Raw genomic sequence first — 7,500 nt, 5'->3', positions numbered from 1 at the left:
CACACACACACACACACACACACACACACACACACACACACACACACACACACACACACACACACACACACACACACACACACACACACACACTCCTCATTCTTATACTTGGTTCTTATACCTGCGCCAGCCTCGGATGGATGACATTGCTTTTCCTGGGGCTTTCCTCCTCTGAGGGTGTTAGGTATTCTGCCTGTTCATGTAGGCGTCAACACCACGTTGTCGCGGTAACATGATAGGGTATGACAGAAGATGTTTCACAGTACAGCAGGTCTCTCTAGCTGACTTCCTGGGAAAGGTCACTCTCCTGCCCCCTGTCAATCAAATGCTTTATTTGCCATACTGTTACTAAGAATGTGTTATTTATTGCATACCCCCTCAGAGAACACACACGCACAGGGTCACAGAGAGAGCACAGGGTCACCAGGAGCAATTAGGGGTTAAGTGCCTCGCTCAAGGGCACAACAGCAGTGGTCGGCACCTTAGATATGATGCCAGCTCGCATCCAGCTCCCTCCAGGGGTGGGGGGTCGAACCAGCAACCTTCCGATGGCGGGCCGACCTCTCTAACCTCTCTAACCTGTTGCCCGTCCTGCCCGACCTGTCTGGTGCCCTGTGCCTGCCACCTCTCTGCCCTGCAGGGGTAACACTCTGCCTGGCCGTCAGCCAGGACGGACTACGGAGAACAGCTGGGGCTCCTCTCTCACCCTCCACTCCACCTCTTTTATCCCGTTCCAACCTTTTGGACGTGTTGATAAGGGCACTCTGGCTCCTTGGCTCCGTCTCAAAAATCCAACAGTTATCTTAACCGCCATTTCCACACGTTTATTCCCAGACGGACCACCATTTGCGCCGGTTTTGTGTGCTTCTATCCCCCCCCGTCTGTCTCACATGAACACTCTATGAACACTCTTTCTATCAGTGGTGCCCTGTGGAAGGCAGCTGTCCATAACAAGCCTTTCCAGAGTCTTTTTTTTCTGGGCCAATCTTGTCAGAACTAGACACCACCCGGGTCCAGGGGGAGGGGTCAGAGAGCACCTGTGATCAACAATAGAGCAATCAGAGTAGCCCATTGTTCCGGAAGCCATTTTGTTCTGGCCCTGGTTCACCCTGGTTCATCGTCTGAGGATATGCACTTTATAAAGAAGAAAGGCTCCCTGATTGAGCCTGGTTGGGATTGGAGTAATCCTGTTCCTAGACACCTCCAAAAATGCTCGCAAAGGTATGGTGGACCAACACATCAAACTTGGTCGTTGTTTACAATACAAGAACCGGGAGAATCTGACGGTTGCTTAGCCATTGACTTAATAATCGTCCCAATCTACCAAACAGCATGATCAGGATTCGATCCAGGATCAGATCTGGCAGATTTGGAGTAGTTTAGGAGAAATGAGCCAGCTCGATCTGATCCTGGATAGCAAAAAAGAATCCGGATCATTCTGATCCAGATTAAAAGTTTTGAAATACTGGGCCCTGTGGGCAAAGTTGGGATTGGAGCAGAATAGCATAGTAGTATACAGTTTAGAGATTGGAACTCTCCAGAAGTTTGGTGGTTTTTTGTGGGGTTTTTTTTGGTCTGCTCCTCAGACAATGTTTACTCTTGATGTCAGTAAATCCACTCCCTGTACATAGTCTGTTGTGGAGAGATTGGTCACCAGCAGCCCCCCCCCCCCCCCCCAACTTGTTTATTTTGTTTTATTTCTCATAAACATCCTGTACACTTACAGTGGGGTTCTATCCTCCGAAACACATTAATTCCCAGATGAACACGGCACTTACGGGGTCTCCAGTCCAATGTATTTATTTATTTCCGTCTTAAAGACACACGCCTCTGTTATTTCTCACATTTATTATCTCCAGCGCCATACCAGTGTCTACATATTTGAAAACGGCAATTTTCTACGCTCTGTAGTCAAAGAGATATGAGGAAAAAGTCCTAAAGAAATTACCCTAACCCCTATGATGTCATTGGGGGTAATTATTTTTTGGAATTCAGTGATTTTCAGAAACTACGACAACTTCCCAGCCAGGGGGGTATTTGTGGCTGTAGTTTTTGAAAAAAAAGAATGACGTTTTTTTTTCTCCCCAATGACATTTTAGGAGGTAATTTCCTTAGGACCTCTTATCTCTTATTCTCTTATCTTTGTGACTACAGAATGTAGAAAATTGCCATTTTCACATATGTGTACACTGACATGGTGCTGGAGACAATGAACAAGGTGTCCCCTTAACCGTCCCCTTAACTGCAAAAGGCCAATGGAACATGGAATTGTATGCAATAGAATAGGTATTTACAGTACAGTGTAAAATTGCATTTGATAAACCAGGTATGCCCAACCCTCCTCTGGGAGAGCAGGTTTTCATTCCAACCCCCCCCCCCCCCCCCCCACACACACACACACACACACACACACACACAAGCACACCTGATTCTACTCAATAGCTACTCATTAAGACTTTGTTAAGCTGAGCTCAGTTTCCCGAAAGCTTTGTAGCTTAAGTAGTACTTAATTTCTCCCCACAACACCGCCGCAAAGCCGCAGGAGAGACTAGTAATTGTAAAATCAATGTTTTAAAGTCAATCTTCTATGCATGAACTAATGCAATCCATTAAATGATTAACCGACTACTGGTCAAGGGGAGGATTGGGCCTGGATTGTCAAAAGAGATAAAGTACTACATTAGTTACGGAGCTTTTGGGAAACTGAACCCTGATAAGGTGTGCTTAGGGGGCTTCAGTAGGGCTGGAGTGAAAGCCTGCAAGGTGGTACAGTACCTCTCCAGTAGAAATTTAGCCAGCAGCCATAGCATCAACCTAATGGTTTTAAGCTATAAAATCAAGTCACTACTAGGAGCAGAGACCTGCCCGTCTGCCCTGCCACTCACAAAGTGCCCTCCTGGATGTCCCCCCCAGTTGTGCACTTTTTTGGGGGAAAAAGCACCTGCCCTTCCATAAGTCTGTGCACGTCCCTGTGTAGGAGCAGTTAGAGCAAGCACAGGCTCAGGGATGTAGTGAAGTCAGGTCCTGGAAGCTGATTTCCTTTGAGAGATTGAAGAAAGGGACTATGATCCCGATGTGCTTTACCTAAGGGGTCCCAGGAAGGGCAGAGGGAGGGCAGGACTGAGACTGAGACACTAAAGGCCTGGAGCTGCTGGAACACCAGGGGTGGCGGTGGAGGCTGACGTGGCTGGAATGGTTACGTCCCGGGGCTACAGAGGTCTGGGCTTATTTCAGGAGATTTAGGTTGGGGGGAAGCAGCAGCATTCTGAGTGGGCAGGAGAGGAGAGGAGAGGAGAGGAGAGGAGAGGAGAGGAGAGGAGAGGAGAGGAGAGGAGAGGGGAGGGGTGGGGAGGGGAGAGTATAGGAAAGGAGAGGGGAAGGGAGGAGAGGAGAGGAGAGGAGAGGGGGGAGGAGAGGGGAGGGGTGGGGAGGGGAGAGTATAGGAAAGGAGAGGGGAAGGGAGGAGAGGGGAGGTGAGGTGAGGAGAGGGGAGGGGAGGGGAGAGGAAAGGAGGGGAAGGGAGGAGATGAGAAGAGAGAGATGAGAGGATAAGAGAGGAGAGGGGAAGATAGGAGAGGAGAAGAGAGGAGAGGAGAGGGGAAGATAGGAGAGGAGAGGAGAGGAGAGGAGAGGAGAGGAGAGGAGAGGCTTGCTGGTGAGCAGAGGAAGGGATTCAGTATTAGAGAATAAACGCCCAGAACGGGTCTGGCACAGGATATGTACAGAGCACAACGTCTGTGTGTACGTTTGCCAGCACTAAAATGTTAACAAGCTATGGTATGGAGTTTAGCGTTCTGTTTTGAGCTTTATGGCTGTAGCAAATGAATCGAGCTTATGAGCGATGGCGTGATGTCACATTAACGTCTGTGCGGTCGAACAGTTTGTTTTTGCGCCCCCTTGAACATTCCGCTCTCAAAGAGGGTAGGTGCACCGCGAGGCGATGCTAATGTGATTGGCAATATGATTGTTGTGTTTTAGGGGTCTGGGGTAGGGAGCAGGGTGTTTTTACATGATGAGGTGTTTTTACTAAATCGTGATTCGCACAGTGATGATATTGCAGCAACAGATTATTTTTTTTTTTTTACATTGCGGGACCTAGGCTAGGGAAAGAGGAAAAGAAAGAAAGAGAGAGAGAGAGAAGGGGGTGGATGGAGGGAGAGAGGAGAGAAGGAGGAGAGAGACACTTTAATAATAGAAACCGTTTAGAGCAAAAAGGTTTTTCCTTTTTTTTTATTGTGTTCCTTTCAGCAACTAAATGAGCCGGTCTACGCGTCCTGGTTTGATTTGTCTGCCAGGGCCCATGTCCGTTTATTGAGATTGAGAGTGGTCCCTAGGCGCAGTAATGAACCATTTTATGATTCATTATCCCACTGCTGATTCCTGCTGCCAAGCCTGCAAACTTTCTAATTAGCTTAGGTCAAACATTCACCCAGTTTTTCGTCTAATTATCAATGCATATTACAGAATGGACACCACCGCAGCAGAGCCACAGAGGGATAACTGGAAGTGGGTGGGTGTTGGTGGTGGTGGTGGTGGAGGTGGTGGTGGTGGTGGTGGTGGTGGTGGTGGTGGTGGTGAGGGTGGTGAGGGTGGTGGAGGTGGTGGTGGTGGTGGTGGTGGAGGTGGTGAGGGTGGTGAGTGTGGTGGAGGTGGTGGAGGTGGTGGTGACGGTGGAGGTGGTGGTGGTGTTGGAGGTGGTGGTGGTGGAGGTGGTGGTGGTGGTGGTGGTGAGGGTGGTGGTGGTGGAGGTGGTGGTGTTTGAAGTGGTGGTGGTGGTGGTGGTGGTGGTGGTGGTGGTGGTGGTGGTGGTGGAGGTGGTGGTGGTGGTGGTGGTGGTGGTGATGGTTGTGGTGGAGGTGACGGTGGAGGTGGTGGTGGTGGTGGTGGTGGAGGTGGTGGTGACGGTGGAGGTGGTGGTGGTGTTGGAGGTGGTGGTGGTGGTGGTGGTGGTGATGGTGGTGGTGATGGTGGTGGTGGTGGTGGTGGTGTTGGTGGAGGTGGTAGTGAAAGGATGTATTCTCGTCCTGGAAGCGGAGAGGGGATTTGAATAATTGCTGGGAAGCTTCTCTGGGAATACAATCTCCCCGGGAATCAAAGGCAAACAGGGGGGAGGAGAGTTACATCATAAAACGCACTGGAGGAATCCTAATAAGCCTCCCCTCCTGGGTCCCTTGTTAGTTTCCGTCATATCACATTGACTTATGTGATTGTACGTTGGTTCGTGTACCAGGGCTTTAGATAGCGTTGATAACTTAAAGACCAGGGGAGGCTGGTGGAGGCAGAAATAGGAGGACAGGCTCATTGTAATCCATGGAACGGAATGAGGAATGGTATCAAACACACCCTTCCTCAGTCCATTCCATGCATTACAATGAGCCCGATTTCTACCTCCACCAGCCTCCCCTGGCCTATGTCAAGTTGCAGGCGTACACAGTGTACAACAGGTGATAACATCTGCGTTTCCTCATATGTCAATGTTGCCTTTCCTATCAAACTTGGGTGCTTACTGCTTTATTCACACTGTTTGCGTAAGCCTAACAAACAGCTGCCATTGCTGCTTTAACTTGGGAAGAAAAGAAAAAAAGCCTTCAAATACAGGAAACCAAAACATACTTTTTCTTTAGACTTTAGAAGTTGGAACAAAGTTTTAAATCCGCTGCATACAGAGCCCTTTTACACAGTAGCTCCCCTGTTGTTTGGACAATGACACACACACACACACACACACACACACACACACACACACACACACATACTCAAAGACACACACACACACACACACACACACAAAGACACACACACATACTCAAAGACACACACACACACACACACACAAAGACACACACACACACACACACACACACACACGCACACACACACAGACAAATACACACACACTCAAAGACACACACACACACACACACACACACACACAGACACATACACACACACACACATACACACACACAAATACACACACACACACACACACACAAATACACACACACACACACACACACATACACACACACACACATACACATACACACACACACACTCACAGAGACAAAGACAAAAACACACACGCACACACACACACACACACACGCACACACACACACAAACACACACACACTGTGAGATATGTCGCTATGAGAATAGAATGGTGAGGAGTGACTAATTTTGTGTGCAGATGAAAGAGTGGGTGAAGTGAAGCTTTTGTGGTTTGAATGGAGGGATTAATCCACCCCCCACATACTGTACTGTACACACACACACACACACACACACACACACACACACACACACACACACACACACACACACACATAGTCACACACAGACACACACACACTCTCCCCTGCTGAAAGCTGCTGTCCCTCTCCCGGGTAATGAGAGAGAAAACAAGCCCAACATCAAGGCCCAACCCAGCAGCAACAAGCATATGTTCCCTGTCTATGAGCATTAGCCAGTGCTCTGCTGTCGTTCAGTCTGGTCTGGACGCCGATCGGGCTACGGGCACCCTCTGGGAGGCTTCAGGCAAAACCGATGGATCACAGACGCAGACATGGGAGAATAGATAGAAAGTCAAAGGGATAGAGTCGAAGAGAGTTGAAACAGACAAGAGAGGGAGATTTGAATCTGTGGGGTTTCAATGGAGGGATACTGTCTCTGAAGCTGCTCCTTGTTTAATAAGGGATCCAGAGAACAGGGGAGATCTTAGTCTGCCGGCTGTAAGGGACTAATCTGTAGAGACTCCTCTTGTAGAGACTCCTCTTGTAGAGACTCCTCTGGTAGAGACTCCTCTGTAGAGACTCCTCTGGTAGAGACTCCTCTGTAGAGACTCCTCTGGTAGAGACTCCTCTGGTAGAGACTCCTCTGGTAGAGACTCCTCTTGTAGAGACTCCTCTGGTAGAGACTCCTCTGGTAGAGACTCCTCTTGTAGAGACTCCTCTGGTAGAGACTCCTCTGGTAGAGACTCCTCTTGTAGAGACTCCTCTGGTAGAGACTCCTCTTGTAGAGACTCCTCTGGTTGAGACTCCTCTGGTAGAGACTCCTCTTGTAGAGAGGCACTTGGCTATGCTCACAGAAGGAGAGAAGGGGAGATGAGGAAGTGGAGTTTGGAGAAGTAATCTAGTGTAGATAGTCATGCTCTCTCTGGAGAACTAATCTAGTGTACACTCTGTAGTCATTCAGAATGTCGACTTTAGATGCATTTAGTGGACCTTTAAGTTCTGGTTCTCCTCAAACAAGGAGTTAGAACTAACGGAGGAATACCATTATGTTTTCAACGGCAGGGTTCTTGTAGATTAGAAATGAATGTATCTATATATACTGATGGAATGAAAACAAATGTTAACTCTGGACACATTTATTTAGACTAAAATGACTGTTAAGTGTCATCTAAACGGGTGTGCTGCAGTATACAGCCTCTCCAACTCAGACTGGCCCTGTCACTGAATATAGCTCTGTCTCTCTCTTTCTCTGTCTCTCTCTCTC

At 48.5% G+C, this 7,500-nt stretch overlaps 1 protein-coding gene across 1 annotated transcript in view; it reads left to right on the top strand.

Moving 5' to 3' along the window:
* The window catches only part of cacna2d2a (calcium channel, voltage-dependent, alpha 2/delta subunit 2a), a gene marked incomplete at both ends in the record, with an annotated part of 66,077 nt that overhangs the window by 8,559 nt on the left and 50,018 nt on the right, over nt 1-7,500 (top strand). The window lies entirely within an intron of this gene.

This window comes from Argentina silus (genome assembly GCF_951799395.1).
Source record: "Argentina silus genome assembly, chromosome: 4".
NCBI lineage: Eukaryota > Metazoa > Chordata > Actinopteri > Argentiniformes > Argentinidae > Argentina > Argentina silus.
The sequence above is the reverse complement of the archived record's forward strand: the minus strand, read 5'-3'. Positions and strand labels throughout refer to the sequence as shown.